At 39.6% G+C, this 21719-nt stretch overlaps 1 long non-coding RNA gene across 7 annotated transcripts in view; it reads right to left on the bottom strand.

The window, feature by feature from the left end:
• Positions 1-21719, bottom strand: part of LOC103656913 — a 195052-nt gene that overhangs the window by 136709 nt on the left and 36624 nt on the right. For 2 of the 7 annotated variants that reach the window (XR_005836690.1, XR_566739.2), the window contains exon 6: positions 9631-9738. The exons of 3 other annotated variants lie outside the window; for them this stretch is intronic. This is a non-coding gene — a long non-coding RNA (uncharacterized LOC103656913). Of the gene's footprint in view, positions 1-9344; positions 9739-14934; positions 15007-21719 lie in introns of those variants that run through there. 2 more of the 7 variants (XR_005836689.1, XR_566737.2) reach the window with 2 other exon arrangements.

Here is a 21719-nt window from a genome sequence, read left to right as displayed (position 1 = left end):
TATGATTTCATGCCAAATGCAATAAATGCTATCTGTGAACATGTCATAACTATGTCATTACTAATCGATTTGTTTTTCTTTTTTAGAGAGAGAGTGTATGTGTGTGAGCAGAGGTGGGGAGGGGTAGAGGGAGAGAGAGATTTTTTTTTTTAAAGATTTTATTTATTTATTTGACACAGAGAGAGACAGCCAGCGAGAGAGGGAACACAAGCAGGGGGAATGGGAGAGGAAGAAGCAGGCTCCCAGCATAGGAGCCTGATGTGGGGCTTGATCCCAGAACGCCGGGATCACACCCTGAGCCGAAGGCAGAGGCTTAAGGACTGAGCCACCCAGGTGCGAGGGAGAGAGAGAATCTTAAGCAGGCTCCATGCTGGGCATTGAGCCCAGCGTGGGGCTCGATCTCACGACCCTGAAATCATGACCTGAGCCGAAATCAAGAGTCGGAGGCTTTACCCACTGAGCCACCCAGGCGCACCCATTACTAATCAATTTTTTAAAATTGCATTAGTGCTTGAGAGTTTACAGACACGTCTCCTCTGTATATGTACAGAATAAACCAATCCTTTTAACCACTTGTTATTAAAAATAAACAAACAGGAAAATTATTATTATTTTCATTCTTTCCTGCTGACGAAAGAATAAATGAATCACCCAAGGTCACACCACACCAAGGGTTGAGCCCAGATCCAGGGAATTTGTTACCACATGTTCTCTCACCCACTAAGCTCCTCTTATACCCTCCCTATAGGAACTCTTGCCCCCCACACCTCCCAGGCTGTTCTCATGATGTGCTAGTACCACACCGATGAGTGGGATCTCTACTGCGGGCCATCCTCAAAGGCAGAGGCTCTGTCCCCTTTACTTTTTGAATTTCCAGGTAATCAGTACTCCACCTGCCATGGTAGACATTTCTGCTTTCCCAACACTCTCTGTCTCCAGCCCATTCATTACAGAGCCCCAGCAGCCAGGATCATCTTATCAGAGTTGCCGTCAAAATGAAGCCTATTTGCCACCCTGGATACAGGAAACATGAGGAATCATGTTGTCCACCTCAGAAGAGCAGACTGGACCAGACTGCACCAACCACTACTGACTTTATACAGTTTTCTTAGTACAATGCTCAGCAATACAATAGGTATTCTGCCCGCGTCTATCCAGTGCAAGAAGGACAACAGAGGAGTCTGCAGAATTTTACATGAATTTATAACATTTTGTGACTTTTACTTAAGCATCTTGCTTTTCCCATCACTCAGTTATAATAGATCATTTTTCATGTTTCATTTGCTAGCTTCTGAGCTAGACCAAAAGGCACAATCTAGCAAAAGGGAAAAATGATTGAGTGGTACAAGGCACTAATTCATGAAGTATAACGTTTTTCTCTGCCAAATCCTTTCCCTTGTCAAATTTTTGCCGGAATCAATAGGTTATTTTTGGAATTGTTAAACATAGCACTGAATCAAGCAAATTATGCTACAAATAATATCACAAGTACTATTCAGAGAAAGAATACAATAGATGATTAAGTGCCTACAAGCAGTCTTCCTAGGATAATGTTTTCTAATGAATTATATGACGTGTATATTTAGGAAATGATTTTTTCCCTTCAGAGGAATGCTCCGTTATTGATTTAGGAAAAAATCCAAAAATCCAAATGATGCCCCCACAAATAGTCAAATTCTGGGTTTTCAAATAAGTGTTTTCATTTAAATAACAAAGGTACAGGAAGAATAATATTTAATAATCTAATTTCATATTTTGAGGACTTTCCTCACTCTGATTTTCTTAAATCTTTACAGAAATCCAATGCTTCATTGCATCTTTATTTTAATCTTTATTGCTTTTTCTGGTTATAACAATAATGCATGCTACTATAAAAGTTCAAATATTTCAGAAAAGCATTACAGAGAAAGCAAAGAATCCTGCAATTACTCAGAATTACTGCACTTCTAAAGACTCTAACTATAGTTTCAAATTTTCTCAATCTGTTAACCCTCTCCTGACGTTTCGAGATCAGCCCAGTTCCTCCTTGCATGTTTCAGCCCTACCCTCTCCAGTTCATGTGCAAACATACCCCACAATTTAAAAAATATCCTTTGACCCTTCAGTATCTTCAACCCTTACAGTGGTCTCTCATTTCTTTCTCATCCGAACATCTCAGGAGTAAGTTTTATTCATTTCTCAGATCATTATGATCTGATTTCTTTCCCTTCTAGTCAACTAAAGCCATGAGGTTCTAATGTCCAAATATAATAAACACATTTGTTATCTCAGAAATCCTCTCTCCAACTTTAACACTGCTAATCTCTCCCTCCTTAAAACATGTATCTCATTGGTTTGATTACATTTCTCTGTCCTGGTTCTCTTTCTGCTTCTCTGGTAATGCTCACTTGATCTGCTTTATTTTGCCATCTTCCCCTGCTTGTCATTCTTATGGTGATGCTTTGTCTTTGGTCCATTTTCCTTCTGGCTCTACATGAGCTGTCTCATCTGAGTTATCTAACTGATCTCAAGGCTTTTACAACTACCTATTACAGACTGATAACTCCCAAATCTTATTCATCTCCAGCCCCTCACAGTATCTTCAGGTTTCATACTCACATATGTGAGTGTTTCCCAAAGACACTTTTAAATTGACATTGTCCAGAGTGAATTCCTCATTGCCTCCCTGTTTCACCAATGCAAGAGACACCCCTCCTGCTGTCATCCATGTGTCAGACAGTGACACCATCATCCACCTGCTCACCCAAGTACGACCCCAGGCACTCATTTCTCCCTTTTTCTTCATTTTCCTTACAGACTTAACCATCCAAACATATTTTGAGTCTGTTCCCTTTTCTCTAATTTAGGCTCTATCCTTTCTCTTATACCATTTCACAGCACTAATTTTCTAGATCCCAGTCTTGGCCCCTCAGACACATTCCATACTCCTTTCAACCTAAGTTTTAGAAAATTAAAATCTGATCCTATTATTTCCTGCACTAAATGACCAATGATTCCCCTAAGCTTTCAGATAAAAATCTAAGCTCTTTAGTATGGCATTAAGGTCTTTTCTAACATGGCTTCTATCATTTTTCTACTACCATCTCACAATTTATGATCCAACAACGCTCAACTACTTATGATTCCCTGCATACACGAAGCCCTTGTCTTTATGCATGCTATTCCCTCTTGTTTTTCTGTTTATACTCACTTGCCTTTTAATTCTTACTCATTCGCTTCTTTCTTTAGGAGAACAAAAATATATGTTAGCTTTTACTGTCTCTGAGGCTCAAAGGACGTGCAGACTGGATTTCTGTTCTGAGTAATAGCCAATCAGACTTCTGCAGAGAAACCTCCTGGTGGGACAGAGAACTAAGAAAGGTAGACAAAATAGTTTTAAAGATTTGATTGAAGGCATATGAGAAAGTCCAAACCAGTGAGGGTTTAAGGGACAAATATTCAAGAAAGAAGGAAAATATGGAAAGGTAACTTCAGTTTTCCCCTCAAAGCATTTTCTGGCAGGAATATAAGTTAGTACATCCACTTAGAAAACCATTTGGGAGTATCTACTAAAGCTGAACTGTTCATACCCTATAACCAAGTGATTCTACTCTTAGGTACCTGCCCCACAGAGATGTGTAGCAAAAGCCATGTAGAAGAATGTACATAGCAACATTATTCATGATAGCTCCCAACTGGAAACTGATATTGCCATCAAATATTAGAATGAATGATTTACATTATACTTATACGATGGAATGCTATACAGCACTGAAGATTAATGAATTATTGCTATACACAGCAACCTAAATGCATTTCCTAAACAAACTTTGTATGAAAATGCCACATACAAGAAGACATACTGTAAGACTTCATTTATAAGAAGTACAAACATAGATAAAGACTTTTAGCTAAAAGTCCAGATAGCAGTTTTCTTTGCAGAGAAAGATTGGATCCTGGTGATATTTGAATGCTTGATCTGATTAGTACTCCCCTGGAGGTATTCACTATATGATCATTTGTCTAGACATACACCTGTAATTCATGCAAAGTTTGGTATATATGTTATACTTCAATAAAACAAAATGCCTTTTAAAAAAAGGAAAACAGGACATCTGTATCTAAATAGAATATAGTATTATGTACAATTGAAAAGGGGATAGAAATATAAAGCTATGTTTTAGAGAAGCAATTTTGAGAAACTGTGTATCTCAGCATACATGCCCTAAAACCTATTACCAATAAATTACTGGAGAACTATCAACCGCAAGTAAGTATCCAAGACATACATATTATTTACTACCACAAAGGACTCATGCAGAAATTTTATTCAGACACAATAAGAAAGCTTCTCTTTCCATAAAATATGCTTATTTTTCAAAGAAAGCCAAAATCAAAAATGGTTCTCAATATTTTTTCCAGCTGACTCCACCTGGGAGTTGCAATTCAATTTCATTTGTTTTAGCGTCTGGTAAATGGTTTGAATGGAGGCTGCTAGAAGGCTTTTCCTGGACTTTGTAATAGCTAACTCTGTCTCCTTACAAAATGCTTCACTGTGTATGAGTACTTAGAAGACATTCCAGGTTTTTCACCTTTGTGTTCTGATCCAGAGAGGGACTACATAGACAATTCTGTGCTTTTCAAAGTGTCAGAAAATATTTCAGCAGCTTCCAAGTCTTGGACATCAGGAAAGAGTTTATATTGAAAGACCTTTGTTTTTAAAATACAGGAACCAGATCAATGATCAATGTTAGATCAGTGCAAGTAGATGGTAAAAAATGGTGTGCAAATGAGCCACTTTCCGCTGGTGGTCAGCAGGAATAGCAGAAAGGATAGGAATTGAGAAGATGTAGAATTAGGCATCCACTTTCTGGCTACCTGTTGTCTCCACCTGGAGATCTACAGTGCAGCTGCCAGTTGCTCCCATTTCTGACCACCATGCTTCCTCACACCCAGGTACCGCACGGGTTCCTTAGGCAGCCATGGCAGGGTGGCCTCGGCCAGTGGCAACAAGCAGAGAGCCCATGCTTTCCCTCCCAGAAAGGACCAAACTCCCCACTCTCTCACCTCCTACAATCAAAATCTAACATACTTATTGATAAATCCTTAGATATATTCTCCCTGACCTCACAGAAATTTAAGCCTAGGTGAGAATGTAGATAATTTTAAAGTCCTTTATAATTCTGGTAAATGGGCCTTCCTTTGTCTCCCCAGATATAAGTCTCTACTTCAGTAAACTACTCAGATCAACAGTTCCTATAAAAATGTGGTTACTCTGACTTACTCTTGTCAGCGTCCTTCCAGAAACTCCCAGAACCAACATCTAGACCTTACCTTCTTTCAGGTGTTACTGAAACATTTCCCTGGAATGAACTGCTTTCTGGCTACCTGTCTGCCTGACCACCTAGAATTCAAATGAGTTGTACATTTCCACCATTGTGCTTCATCTATCAGTTCAGAATTGTTTGTCATCCTGGACTAGACTCCCACTCCCACTTTTATATCAAATGCTTTCTGTCACAGAGACTATGATCAGGAAGAGAAGACTTATCCCAAGCTCTGGTAATTGCATCTAATGTTTTTGTGATGGACAGACCCTAAGATGTCGCCAAATTAGCCCTGTCTCCTGGTATTCATAACTTTGTGCAATTCCCTCCCTTCAGTGTGAGTGGAAACTGTGACTTGCTTCCAACCAGCAGTATTCAACAAAAGGGATGCTCCATCATGTCTACAATTTTATTACCTAAGATTGTAACTTCCATCTTGCTAGGAGACTTTCTCCATTGACTCTCTCCCTTGCTAGCTTTGATGAAGCAGGCTTCTATATGGAGAGGCCCACACAGCCAGGAACTAAGGGTAGCCTCCAGCAAATAGTCAACCAGAAATTGGAACCTTCAGCCCAACAGCCCACAAGGAATTCATTTTAATGCTATTAAATTCTGCCATTTTTGACTGTCTGAGGTGAGCTGATGAACAGTTAGTGAACTTCTAAACATTTATTTTATTTCAATTGGCAGAGACATTGTACATTTTCATATTCTGTAGCAGACAATATTTTCCAAAGATGGCTACAACAATATCCTCCATCCTATGTGCTCTCATATAATGTGACCTCTCCACTCCTCCACCAAAGGCAGAGTCTAGTTCCCTCCTTTTGGGTCAGACTTTGTGACATGTTTGTAATCAATAAAATGTGCAGAAGTGAGGATTCAGGATTTCTGAGGCTAGGTCAGTAAAAACCATGCAGTTCCTGCCTGTTCTCTTCACAGTTTTCCTTCAGGGCACCTCCTTTCAGCTTGCTCCTCTCCAGAACCCAGCTACCACATTGTGAGAAGCCAAAGCCAAATGAAGAGGCCATGACTAGAAGCTCCAATTGACAGGGTCAGCTGAGCCTAGCCTTTAAATCGAGTACCAGACCCATGAGTGAAGAAGTCTCCTTATGGTTCCCCAGCATTTTGGATCACCCCAGCCATGCAAGTCTTCCCAGCTGAATGCCCAGACATTGTGGAGCAGAGACAAACTGTGATGGTCAGTTTCATTTGTCAAACTTCGCTAGGTTATAGTACCCAATTATTCAATCAAACATAAATTGAGGTGTTGCAATGAAGGTAATTTTGTAGTCATGATTAACATCTACAATCAGTTGGCTTTATGTAAAAGACATTATCTGGGGGAAATCTGGGTTAGCCTGATGCAATCATTTCAAAGGCTTTAAGAACAGAACTGATTCCCTGAGAAAGAAGAAATTCCACCTGTGGACTGCCCTACAGATTTCAGACTAGCCTAATTAGCCCCCACAATCATGCAAGCCAATTCTTTGCAGTAAGTTCCTTAATACACATATACCCCACTGGTGCTGTTTCTCTGGTGGAGTCCTGATACATAAACCATCTGGCTATGCCCTGTCTGAATTCTTTACCCATAGGAAACATAACTTAATAAAATGGGGTTTTTTTTATACCACTAAGATTTAATTATTTTTTATGCAGCAATAGACAACCAGAACTCTTCCTGTTATTTAACCAACGTCTATAAGAATTCCCTAAATCACAAGAAAACGCTTATTGTATGTACTTTGCAGCTCTCTCACACTTTAGGCAAAATATAGAGAAAGTAGACTACTGTTCTTGAATCTGAACATGTTATCATTCATTATATCATTGAGATTGAAATTTAAAAGATACCTTTCTATCTTTAGACAAAATATATTAAAAATATACAAGACAAAAACTATTCTTAGAGAAAGCAACTAGATTTGTAACCTGGATTTTGCCCTGTTATATCAATGTGCCAGTCACATAAATAATAATGATATAACATTAATAGTGATGAACAGTATTTCCTTAGCTGTAGCTCTACCTTGTTTTACAGAACTATTCTCTAAAACCTTCCCTTCCTTATTCCCCAGTTTTTCTGAGAATGCCTTATTTAAGGTTTCAATCAAATGAGTATCAACGTGTTTTTTTTTTCCTACTTCCACCGAGTGCCCACCAGATTTCCCCACATCAGCACCCTTTTGAGGGTGGTGCCCTAGAACACTGCCAGCACCTGCTGTCCATGGTGCTGATTTATGTGCCAGCAGCACTGCTTCCTACTGACACAAAGCACGGCCTCATGCCACTGATGAATCCATTCAGCCCAGATATCAAAGCCAGAAACTCATACTTAGATTTTGCCAGGTGCTGCCATGAAAGGCTATGAGTGTTCCCATGATGTCAGGGGCAGGGTGTGGCCGAAACTTCAAGTGTTACTAATGTGTCAGTGCCCTAAATGTATTAAAGTTTCATATTCTCTGTACCCACCTTATTCATCTCTCCAGTTTTTATACCATGCTCTTTTTTAACAGGCATCAATGCAATGCTGCTTACTCTCTTGACATAGAAATTCCTAAGTTTTTCTGTGAAAATAGATTTTTCCATTTTTATCTTTGGCCCTCAGTTTCCTAGAGATAAACTGATAAGCATCACACTGAAAAGCAAATTTCAAAAGCAGACAGCTTGCTGTACTCAAAATTGGTCCTCATTTTGGATTACCAAGCTTGCATGTTAATTCTCTTTCCTCTTAGAATAAGCTCATTCTCAAAAAGTTTTGTTTTTGTTTTTGTTTTTTTTTAGAACTTCTTTCAAACAGACCCTGAGTGAACCTGCCCTGATGTATTTAATTCTAAGGTAAGTAGCACTCAGGCTTTAGCTGGAAATGTCTGTGATTTCACATTTCTTTAAGAATTTAGTTTAGTTGAAGGAAAGTTGTGAGTTCTTGTTTCATTTTGATGAGTGAAAAACCCAGAACCCCAATTTTAATTAGAACATCTTATTTGGGTGTGTTGGCTTATTTGAATTTACTGATTCTAATCTTGCAAAGAGTGTAGTAGTTAAGGGATGGGTTTTGGAACAAGACTGTCTGAGTTCTTCCCCGCTCTGCCAGTTACTGGCTGTGAGATCTTGGAAAAGTTACTTAATCACTGTCTGTCCCTCAGTGTTCCTAGCTATAACGTGAGCATATTGATAGTGCATACGCCACAGGATTTTAGTGGAAATTAGTTCACATCAATAAACAGCACTGGCAAAAATGGTGACTGGCATACAGTAAGCACTATATGCGGATTTGTTAATTTTTTTTTTTACTTTTTAAATTCAGTTCAATTAACAGACTGTATTAGTTTCAGAGGTAGAATTTAGTGATTCATCAGTTGCATACAACACCCAGTGCTCATTACTTCAAGTGCCCTCCTTAATGCCCATCGCCCAATTACCCCTGTTAATATTATTTAACAATTGCTTAGCTGCTGTAACTTTACCAGTCACCCAGGCAAAGGGCTTCTCATTTAGTGACACTAGATGAGTAAGAATTGATGTGGTCTGGGAACGTGCCAAGGATTTTACTTGTTTTAACACTTCTGTGCATTCTACACAAAGGGAAGGGAGACACATAGAGGAAATTGTGAAAATGTTTGCACTTATTTGTAATAAAGCATTAAACTCTAGTACATGTCACAATTAGAAGAGTGTTTTGCTTGGGAGACAGTTTACAAGCAAATGTGTTTTATTGGCATATAAATATCTTTACTATGCAAATAAAGCCATGCATTTTCACCAGCAGCTGGCATAGTTATATGATGCTAGTACATTAGATATAAATGTAGCCAACATGTGAGCTCCTATGTGTCAGGCTATATTACTTAATTATAGTCCATTGACATAAATGTCAAAATGATTCCTATTTTGACCAAGAGAAATACCTCCAACAAAGACAATCTCTATTCACTGCTAATTTGTATATTTTCCTTATCTATTAGTTAAAAATACTGAGTTAATGAATTAACAAAACAAAAAAAGAAAACTTGGATTCTCGCACGCACACACACACACATTCACAGAAGCTTTATTTCTAATAATCAAAAACTGGAAACAACCAAATTCTCTTTCAGTGACTGAAAAGGTAAACACACTATGGTATATCCAAATTATTAAACACTACTCAGCAATCAAAAGGAATGAACTATTGATACACGCGACAACTTGGATGACTCTCAAGAGAATTGTGCTGAGTGAAAAACAGTCAATCTCAAAAGATTATGTATGATATGATTTCAATCATGTAAATCTCTTGAAATGAGAAAATTCTAGAGATTGAGAACAGATCAGTAGTTACCAGAGGTTAAAGGAAGGAGTTTCAGTGGATGCAGCTACAAAATGGTAGCACAAGGAATCTCTGAGATGACACTGCTTTGTCTCTTGGCTGTGCTGGTTTCAGATGAATCTACACATAGGATAAAATTGCATAGAACTAAGTACACACATATACAAAGGACTGCATTTAAAGCTGACAGCAAAACATGAATAAGATTGATGGAGTTTATCAGTAGCAATCTCCCACTTGCGATATTGCTTATAGTTACGTAAGATGTTACCATTAGGAGGAGAAGGGTCAAAGGCATACAGGATTTCTATTACTTCTTGCAATTACATGTGAATCTATAATTATTTCAGAATAAAAGTTTTACAAAAAAGAAGGAGCACTTAAGAACTTTCATAAGGTTTTATATAAAATACCAATTTTTAAAAAAGATTTGTTTATTTATTTTAAGATTTTATTCATTTATTTGTCAGAGAGATAGAGGGAGAGAAAACAAGCAAGGGGAGTGGCAGGCAGAGGGAGAAGCAGACTCCCCACTGAGCAAGGAGCAGATGCAGGACTTGATCCCAGGACCCTGGGATCATAACCTGAGCCAAAGGCAGACGCTAAACCCACTGAGCCACCCAGGAGTCCCTATTATTTATTTTAGAGAGGGAGAGCATGAGCATGCATGCGCATGAGTGGTGGGGAGGGACAGAGAGATGGGGAGACAAGCAGACTCCCACTGAGTGGAGAGCCTGATGCAGTACTTGATCCCAGGACCCTGAGATCATGACCTGAGCCAAAACCCAGAGTCAGACACTTAACTCACTGAACCATGCAGATGTCCCTAAAATACCAATTTAAAAATAAAAAATCTAAATCTAAAAGTAATATGATTTTAGGGGCGCCTGAGTGCCTCAGTCTTTAAGCGTCTGCCTTCGGCTCAGGTCATGATCCTGGGGTCCTGGAATCAAGCCCCACATTGGGCTCCCTGCTCAGCGGAGAACCTGCTTCTTCCTCTGCTGCTTCCCCTGCTTGTGCTCTCTCTCTCTGTCAAATAAATAAATAAAATCTTAAAAAAAATAAATAAAAGTAATATGATTTCATTACCAGAAATTTACAGTATCTGTTATTTTTAAAGGAGCAATTACATGATTCTGCTTCAATAAATATTTATTGACAGCCTACTGAGCTCCAGGAACAATAGCAGGCATTTCAGAAAAGAAAATATTACTTGACCTTCAAGGATACTCTTGTGGTAGGTACTATAGTTCCTATTTTACAATGAAGAAACAGACTGAGTAATGTGAAGGAACTCGCCCAAAGCCCCACACTGAGTATAGAGCAGGTCAGGCACTTGTGCCCAGCCCCGTGCTTTTTCTAGCACTCTATCAGATCAACCTTGGTCATACAGAAATATCCTAACACTACAAACAGCTATTTAGAATGAATTTAGGAACTTGCATGGTGCATTTTGTCTTTCGTTTTTTATCATGAAAAAGGAGTAACTAATAACCTCTTGTTGCTACAATCCCTAAATTTTTTTAAACTTGTTTAAATTCAATTAATTAACATACAGTGTATTATTAGTTTCAGAGGCAGAGTTCAGTGATTCATCAGTCTTATATAACATCCAGTGCTCATTACATGACCGGCCCTCCTTAACGTCCATCACCCAGTTACCCTATCACCCCACGCCCCTCCCTTCTAGCAATCCTCAGTTTGTTTCCTATGCATAATCCTAAATTTTACTTTACTTTTCTTTTGTCCTCAGCCACAAGAAAAACCTGATCACTCCCCCACCCACATCTACGAAGAGCATCCTGGTCCTTTCCCTACATTCATTTCTTAAAAATACCAAACCTGACTCAACCACTAAAACCTCTTTGCCCACCCCAATCACTGAGCTGCTGAAGATAGGAAAACAATAATAGTTTTCTTCAAGGAAAAGGAAGATGGTCCCTCAGGGGCTTTATAGGCCAATCTATTTATATCTCAATTCTGGATCTGATTTCCTGGGTCTAAAATTGCAACTTATGTATCTTATTCTTTCAGTGTTTGCTACATTCCACTGAAAGTTTTTTCCTTAAACTTGCCAGTTCCCTCACAATGAAGTAGCATGTATTGTTTAATATTCATATTTTCCCAATTATTTTCCTAGTAAAAAAAAGGGAATCCATTATCTGAATTTTTTCAAGGTTGCCCTTGAAATATATTACATTATGCTGAACCAGAATAAAATTTCTATAAATAGCTTTTGTTTATATATCAACCAACCCCAGAAAATATATAGACCTTTCCGGAGGCAATCTCAAAGTAGCACAGAGGTGTAAGAATTATCATTATTTCCAGCCTTCCCCACCTCAAAAATAGCCGCTTGATCTACCAGTTCCTCAAACCTGAAACCTGGTAGTCATTTTAGACATTTCCTTTTCCTTTATCCCCACAGTCCATCTATTAATGACATTTGTCCATTCTGTATCTGTAATATATGCTGGTCCTTCCCTCTTCTGTCCATTTGTATCTATCAAACTCAAAGGAAAGTCCACCACCATCATAGTCTAGGGGACAATGCATTAAGTCTCTAAATTGATCTTCTTCCTTCCTCTTACCTCCCTTCAGTCAATTCTCCACACAGAGACCTGAAAGCTCACATCACTCATCTAAAACTGTTCAATGGCTTCCTATGCCACTTACAATAAAATCCAATGCCCTGAACATGACTCAGGTTTGAGGGTCCCTACGCTGATCTCAGCTTCTCAAACTCAGCCCGATGTATGACTGACAACTCTCCTCTTATTTCTTCAGCTACAACCACATCAGCTTCCTCTAAGTTCCTCAAACATGCCGCGTTCTTCCTCACCAGGCTCTTACCAGCGTTGTTTCCTTGTCCTGGCACAGCCTTTCCCCTTCTCTCAAAACTGGCCATCTCCTCAACAACCTTCAAGTTTTTGCTCAAATGTCACTTTCCCAGAGTGTCTTTGTCACCAGCAAACTTAAAAATGATTCGCCATCAGACCCTCGGTTCTCCGTCACAGCATCCCACGATTTTCCCTTAAAGACCTTTCACAGTCCAAAACTATATTCTTATTTGTGTTTACAATTTTCTCTCCTACTACATTCTAATAAGGCAAAGACTGCTTCTGACTTGATCACTTTATAACCAAGCCTATCACACTGTGGGCCTTCATAAAAACTGTTGAATGAATGAAAGTACAAATGAAGAAACTGAGGCTCAAAGATATACAATATTTGCTCAAAGTCGGAGTTAATAATCTTCTCAGCCAGAAATAGAACCATAATTCCCTGTTTTCACCCAGCACTTGAGCCACCATATTATACTTTTCTTTTTTTTTTTCTTTTTTACCGGGGGAGGGGCAGAAGGAGAAGGAGAGAGAGAATCTTAAGCAGCCCCATGCCCAGCAGGAGTCCAACATGGGACTCGATCTCACAACCCTGAGATCATGACCAGAGCCAAAATCAAGAGTCCGACACTGAACCGACTGAGCCACCCAGGCACAACTATCATATTTTTCTTAAAGGAGTAAAAAGTATTGTGGTTTTTCATGGCATGAAAGTATAAAAACTAAAGACATTCAGAATTCAAAACCCTAACTCGAAAGCTGCTGTATTCCATAACTAATGTGAACCATGTACCATCACTACCACTGATTCAGCTCTTTTGAATGTAACTATTAATTCTTAATCAGTGATTGTTCATAGTTATTTTCAAATTGCAAAAGAGCCAGAGAATAGTTGCCGCTTCAATGTATTTTTCACTGATGTGTAACATCAATAAGATGCCTTATTTTACTGTTAAATTCAAAATAAGAATGTTCTAATGAGGAGTTAATTTGAGCAACTTTTATCATAATATCATAAATTTTTTTTCTGATGATTCTGTGTACTGTTTCATTTGTACTTAGTAGCCTTCTCATTATCTTTGTATTTAAATTTGAACAACTCTGAAAAAGAATGAATTTCATATGCTTCAAAAAAATGTCAAAGATTGTGTGCTAAGTTGGTTTGAATTGAAGTTTTTCAATTTTATCTCACCTACTAATCACAGACTATACAACCGGGAAAAACTAAAATTCACAATGTTTGCAAGAAGTCATAAAAACATCTAATGAGCATTTGAATATGACAGACTTCTTTGATTTACAATTTCATAAAATTTCTTGAAAACTGTTCTCTACTTTATCATACTGTCTATGGAGAACACTTCCACTTAATTCTAATTAGGCTATTTTTACAGTCTCTAGATGTGTATCTATGATTGTTATAATCATTGCTTTATGGTGATACATATGTGATCGCTAGGGATAGAGTTATATGATACTTTTGTTCTTTTCTATTCTTATGTATTTTATTCATCGTCTTCGTTAGATCATAACCCTCTTGTGATGGAAATCACATCTACAGCTATTTTCTTTGACACTTTCCACAAAGCCCCACCAGACACTATGCCCACTGTACCTACTTAATAAACATTGGCTCATTGCCTGAAGGAAGCAATTGACAACTCAGTCATAAAGAATTCACAGCGGTGCATAAATTTATCAATTTAATTTTTACGTTCCTGTGAGTGGTGATGTACCAAAATATTTTCTAATCTTAGGTGAGATCCTCTTGGCAATCAGACAAGAAAAGGGGAAAAAATGTCACATTGGTGGCTGGCTAATTTTGTGGTAACAGGCCTTTCAGTGTATAAAAATTAAACTGCATGAATGAAAGTGGAAAAGGATGCTTCTGTAGGTGTGGGTTTCTTTAATTTGCTCCTTAACTTATTACCCAGATTTGGAATATTTGACATCAACTTGGGAGACACATATTAACCATCATACTTCAGAAGAGAAGAAAAACATTTCCTAAGATAATACAAAAATGCAAAACAGCATTTGTTTGAAGACGAATGGGCTCCGAATCTGGATATTCCTGGGTTCAGATCTTGCATCTGCCACATACTCATTATGTGACCTTGCATAGATCACTTACCTTCTCAGAGACCTGACAACCTCAACTGCAAAACAGGAATAAAGGGGCGCCTGGGTGGCACAGCGGTTAAGCGCCTGCCTTCAGCTCAGGCCGTGATCCCGGCGTTGTGGGATCGAGCCCCACATCAGGCTCCTCTGCTATGAGCCTGCTTCTCCCTCTCCCACTCCCCTTGCTTGTGTTCCCTCTCTCGCTGGCTGTCTCTATCTCTGTCGAATAAATAAATAAAATCTTTAAAAAAAAAACAGGAATAAAAAAATCTACCATGGAGCATTGTTATGAGGATTAAATGAGTTAGAACCTGTAAAATGTCAAGTACTGCTAGCGTGAACAAATGCTTACCTAATGTTTTTCTCAAATTTTCTCCCATAAGATCTCCCCTTTTGTTATACATAATGGTTGCTGGAACGGGAACTGGTGAGGGGAAGAAATACGTAAATGTTTTAGGTGATCAGATAGTCACTGCAACAGGTGGCAATTCTCCCCACATCCATTTCTCCTCTCCTGCCACTCCACCTCCTCACTAGGAGCAAGGTTCATTGGCGACAGCAATGTCTTCAAAAAATCAAACTGTAGGGGGCCCTGCACAACATTTGTCTGCCTTGTTTTCCTCTTTCCCCATAATACTTTCATTCTAAAATGGAAGATAAGGTTATGACATCTGAGGACTGCCCACCAAAATCTTTAATAACCATGACAGACTTGTCAGTCACAACTCTGGTCAACGCAACCCACCAAACTCTCCCCACTACAATCCAGTCCTCCCACGGGTCACCGGAACTCCTACCTTATGGTTGAGCTTTGGTGCTGTCTTTCCATGCTGAAGAACATTCTGGCACTCCCCATTTCCTACAGCTGAACTACTTACTATGGTTCTCATGGCCTTCCCTAACTTAAACTCACCTGCCTATCTACTCTTTCCTCTCAATACATTCTTGTCATGAGGTCAAGGAGTTGTTAATAAGTCCTAAATATGTCCTAAGCCACATGCCTAAATTATTACTGTTTTTTCCACCCGATACGCCCACTTTCCACTTTAACTATTAAGATCCTATCCTTTCTTTAAAATACAATGAACATATCTTACCTTCTTTTGTTTAACTATCTTAAATCTCTCCTCCCTTCTTCCTTATCTAAACACCTACTCACCATTCAAGTTCCGAACGTGGGAGCTATTCCCTCTTTGAAGCCCTCTACGACCTCCCCACCACTCTGACCTCAGGTAGAACTGATTACCTGACACACATTCCCTTCAGGGTCTCTCTCTATCACACTGCTGGTCTCACTTATTCACGTTTCCCCCCTTAGACTCCAGGTCCCTCTGAAATCCCTGATCAAAAGAACATCAAGTTTGGAAACCGTTGCTCTGCATAGGAAAATTGACTAATATTACTCCAGTTTGCTATATACCCTATGAAAATCCTACCTTACGACTATAAGTTTTTCAAAAGACCACCCATCATAAAAATCGAATAGAAAGAAACCGTAAATATATTCATCCAAATATGAGACTGAGGCTACGAAGAATATAAACAAGCAGGGCAGAAGGCAAGAAAGAGGCCACACACATTTGGAAAAGATTAAAACTCATACATACTGCACTCAGCAAACTTTTTTGAGTATAGACTATATTCAAAGCTCTGTGCAAAAAGTTATTTTAAGAGCCTAGACATTATGATGATGTCAGATTTGAAAGACTTTCGTTTTTTTTAAATAAAGGCAGACTGCCACATGCAGCACCTCATCTGGATGTGTCTGGAGTCTTGGAAGCTTCACTACCATATGTTCCCCCACAAATGGACCTTGAGAGCTTGTTTGGAGGTTCTAGCAAGGAGGCACAGCTACTCTTATACTCTCCACTGAGGAACAGTCCTCTCTCGGGGAAGGTTGTCCTCTTTGACCAATTGTTTAGCTTCGGGAAGGACACACATGGAGCAGTGAGGGAGGAAGGGGACACCCACCTAGGCAGCCAGATGGGCCAAATCAACCCTGGTGATTGATGGAGTGACAGACGTCACAGCCAGATTGCCTCATATCTGAGAGACATTTTTTTTTTTTTTTTTTTTGAGAGAGAGAGAGAGCGTGCGCGTGAGCGAGGGAGTGAGCATGTGACAGGGGCGGGAGAGAGGGGCAGAAGGAGAGGGAGAGAGACAATCTTAAGCAGGCTCCACACCCAGCACAGAGCCCAAGTCAGGGCTCAATCTCACACCCTGTGATCATGACCTGAGCCAAAATCAAGAGTCTGGTGCTTTACCGGCTGAACCACCCAGGTGCCCCCTGAGAGACATTTTTAAACCCAGAATCAATGGGAATTGGTGACTGAATATGAAGTGGAGGGTATGTGAGAGAGAGTAGTCAGAGATGATGATTCAGAAAGCAAGAGCAGGAGAACAGTGGAGTCATTAACCAAGATAAAGGAACACAGAGGAAAGAAAAAACGTGGTATGGGGTGGAGTGTGTTGACAGCAGAAGAGGTGTTCCAGAGGCCACAGTGGATAGATGGGCAATCAGTAAGACAAGAGCCAGGTGGGGTGAGGCTGGCTTAGATAGAGAGGATATGGCAATGAGAGTCTGAGAGAGACGGCAGGCCCGGTGTCCTTGCCTTCTGGCTGATAATCCTGAGTCACAAGGAGAAGAGTCAGAAAATCACCACATGGCCTGAAGGGACATAGTGAGGATGGAATAGGACAATGCAATGCTTAAGAGCCTGGTTGCAACACTCCAAATGGTTCTCTGCTGTCACAGGGCAACAGCGTCCTCCTAAAAATACTTTCCGAGATGCCTTATCCTGGATGAACTCTCACTGTGGTTCAACTTCATGGAATCACTATTTGGAGCTTAGGATATAATCAAAGGCATTGGGTTGTCAAACTGTGCCCTGCAAAGCCCTAAGGACTTCATGGAGGTGCTGTAGGGTCCAAAGAACACTGAGGGATTGGGTTCTGAGTCCCTACCCTAATCCAATCAGCGGGATTCCCTCTGAATTTCTCTTACATGTTGGGCTTCTCAGAAACAGGGCCCTACTAAAAAGAATTCCACTGTTAAGAAACATTTTTTTTTTTCTAAAAGGAAAAAGATTTAGAATTCACTGAAGTGTCTCAATCAATAATGAAGTGTAACTTAAGTAATTCATTATGCATCATAAAGTAATGTGGTTTACAAATTTTCCATAAATTACAGTGGATTTAAAAGTATCCCATTAATAATGTCACTCTCACTAACACTTCCAGATGCATTCTTGAGTAAGAGAAAAAAGAATAACGATATTACTAGTGTAGTAGGAATTTCACAAAATCCAGCTACACTCATGGGAATGTGTTATTGATACAAAAGTTATCCTTTGTAAGTGTTGATGGAAATAAATCTTGACAACTGGTGATCTCCGTGACAGCCAAAGTCCTTAATACATGTAGAACGTTCAATTTGCCCACTTCCGATCCAGAACAAGGGAAGAGCAGATGGCTCACTGAAGGCTCAGAGAGTGGGGTTCTTTATAAGGGCCCCGAGTCAGACCTGCGGACAACCCTATACAAAGGAGTTTCATGTAAAGTTTTCATAGTGATAATGAGTCAAACAAGGCTAAAACTTATTCACAAAAGCCAAACCAGAGCAAGAGCATCACATCTAGCAAAGAGAAAGAGAGTGGTCAGGGTGGTAAAGAAGGAGACAGACTCAAAGCAAACTCAGGCCCTTAGGTGTGTGGCGCATGGGAATGCCGAGCTACCTTCAACAGCTGGGGCACGCAAATGGATGCTTGAGTCTACCTCCAAGAGCAGTTACTTCTTTAAGCCTCAGCAACAATGGCTTTTTAAAACTATTCCTCAACTGGGGCATCTGGGTGGCTCAGTTGGTTAAGGCTTTGGCTCAGGTCATGATCCCGGGGTACTGGGATCAAGCCCTGCATTGGGCTCCCTGCTCAGCAGGGAGTCTGCTTCTCCTTCCTCAGCTGCTCCCCCTACTTGTGGTCTCTGTCAAATAAATAAATAAAATCTTTAAAAACAAAACAACTATGTCTCAACTTCATAAGAATTCATGGGAAGCTTTGAATAAGCATGAATAAGAGAGAAACACATTTCGTAAGATCTGATTAACAGTATGATTTCACTGTACCCTCAGCCACAACCGTCTGTGAAAATCACAAAATATTTACTGGTGTATCTTATTTAGGGTTGTGTTTCCACATGTACTGTCTCAGCCCATCTTCTAGGCATGATGAGATATGAAAAGTAAATAAAGACTTGATGCAAAGAACAGTCTAGGGGGGAAAAAAACAAAACAAAACGTATGCTTGGCCACTGGGAGTTGAAACTGAACTTTGCTGATAAGACACAAATTTAAAAATCAGAAGCAGCATCTTGAGGGAGCGAGTCATTGCATACAATATAAAGAGAGTTCTCTGGCCATGCAACTGAAAAGAGGGCATAATGCAGGGATAAAGCAAAGGTGGAGCGAGCAGACAGTTTCAACCACAGGCAGCAACCATGGGAGAGTAGTTCTCTAGAGTACTAAAGAGATAGAATTGGACACAAGAGATAGACCAACACTCATTTAATTCCAGGTTTAGAGTAGAGGTTTATGAAGCCTGTTGGTAAGATCCAATGAGAGACACCAGGACCTGCCTGTCACTTCAAGAAACTCCTGTTCCTCTCTGTCTCATCTCCTTCATTCATCTGCCTGACAATAAAAATATTATCATAACTTAATACTATCATTAATAATGTACAGAATATTTATTACTAGGCATTATGTTAAGCTTCTAATAGAAATCATTTCATTTAACCCTTATAATAAACCAACCAGTGTCATTAGGAATGATGGTGCCAACAGGTATCTTTAACTCATTCTCTCCATCAGCCATCCTCAGATACGGAAAATTGACTTTTTTGAAACGTGCTAGGCAAACTCACTGTAAATTCCTTTTCCAGGGGCGCCTGGGTGGCTCAGTCGTTAAGCGTCTGCCTTCGGCTCAGGGCGTGATCCCGACAACCTGGGATCGAGCCTCACATCAGGCTCCTCCGCTATGAGCCTGCTTCTTCCTCTCCCACTCGCCCTGCTTGTGTTCCCTCTCTCGCTGGCTGTCTCTCTCTCTAATAAATGAATAAAATCTTTAAAAAAAAAAAAATCCTTTTCTAATCAGCTTGCCAGCACAAGCCACTTCTAAATAGAAATTCTGAAACCATCTCTGATTATTACCCCCACAGATGAGGAATTAAGACTGAGAAGTTCAGTGATATGCCCAAGGTCCCACAGCCAGGATTCAAATCCTGGTGCTATGACCACAGAGCACACACTTCTGGTCTCTAGATCTCTTACTGGCCTATACGATCAGGCCAGTAGTTTCATTTGTTAGGCCAAAAGCTTCACATGTATAACCTGCAGATTTTAAAATTTATATTAATTGTTTCTGCTAATTAAACCTTTAATTATGTGTATTTGCTAAGGCCCTTTAAGGCTACAAGATACAAGCACTCTCAGTTGAACGTGGTAGTGGGAGTTGGTTGTAAAGATGTACAAGGAACTGGAAGACCCACAAACTATTTCACTAGCCATTTGGTTTGCCCTCATGAACCTGGTAGGTCATTCACCCCCACTCACACAACAGGCATCCGGTGAAAGGCAGTCATCAGCTGTTACTCATTCTTGTGACTCAGCTTGCCTTTGTTTCAGCACCTGTTCCATTGTGTTCTCCCTCTACCACTGCTACTACTCTTGCTGTGTCTCATCTTAAAAAGTCCCTGAAAACGGAGGCTCCAATTTTGTGGTAGGTCATTATCCAAAATGGAACCCCTCTCCCCCACATTAGGCTACAAAACATTTGAGGAAAGCCTCTGATGTGAAAGAGATAAAACAAAAAGATGAAGGAAAGCAAATTGGAAAAACTACGCAGGGAGAAGAAAACCTCAAATGTATCAATATATTCACAGAGATAAAGAAAAAAACTACATCCATGAACCAATATGGTAGATTTAAAAAAGGCTACTTGGAAATGAAAGAGTTCTTGAAAAAAATTTTTAAAGATGATAGAATTAGAGTAAATAAGCCAACAGCGGAAATAAAATGAAATACTAAAAAAAAATAAATAAATTCAATTAATTCAAAAGAGGGCAGAAAAATATGAAAAATAACCAGTGATTAAATGGGATAAAGAGGGTTGGCTGAGTGGCTCAGTGGTTAAGCGTCTACCTTTAGCTCAGGTCACGATCCCAGGGTCGTGGGATCAAGTACCGGGTGGGGCTCCTTGCTCAGCAGGGAACCTCCTTCTCCCTCTGCCTGCCACTCCCCCTGCTTGTGCACACTCTCTCTCTGACAAATAAATAAATAAAATCTTAAAAAAAAAAAAGAAAAAAAGAAATGGGATAAATAGAAAGCCAATGATGTAATGGTCAATTAAACCTAACCAGATAGATAAGGACATTAAATGAAAATGGTCCAAACACTCCAATTAAAAGACAAAGATTATCAATCTGTATTGGGGGGAAAAAGACCCAAATATCTCCTATGTACAAGAAGCCACTTTAAATGTAAAAACAGATTAAAAGTAAAAGGATGAAAAAGATGGATGATGAAACCCTGCCAAGAGCACAAGAAAATGTTTTGGTATAATTGAAATGGTTCATTTATTGATTAAATATACATTGTCAAAATTGACTAAACTGTACACTTAAATGGGTGTGCTTTGTTATCTATAAACTATATCACCATAAAGTTGATGTTTAAAAATTTTAAAGCGATTGTAGAAATCAAAAGCACAACAGAAATCCTGAAATATTAAGGAAATCCTTCGGAAAGTAGAAAAATAACAGAAGTGGTCTATAGTACAACAATGATAGGAAAATTAGAGAATTAATTCAGGAGATCCAACCTTATTATAATAGGTGTGCTCCAGAAGAAAATGCAGAAAGAGGAAATAAAAATCAACTTCAAAAAATGCTAACAGAACTGAAGGGGCACCTGGGTGGCTCAGTCGTTAGGCGTCTGCCTTTGGCTCAGGGCGTGATCCCAGGGTCCTGGGATCGAGCCCCGCATCAGGCTTCCTGCTACACTGGAAGCCTGCTTCTTCCTCTCCCACTCCCCCTGCTTGTGTTCCCTCTCTCACTGGCTGTCTCTATCTCTGTCAAATAAATAAA

The sequence above is a fragment of the Ursus maritimus genome, unplaced genomic scaffold (assembly GCF_017311325.1).
Source record: "Ursus maritimus isolate PB19 unplaced genomic scaffold, ASM1731132v1 scaffold_21, whole genome shotgun sequence".
Classification (NCBI taxonomy): Eukaryota; Metazoa; Chordata; class Mammalia; order Carnivora; family Ursidae; genus Ursus; species Ursus maritimus.
This window is presented reverse-complemented; position numbering and strand designations above follow the sequence as displayed.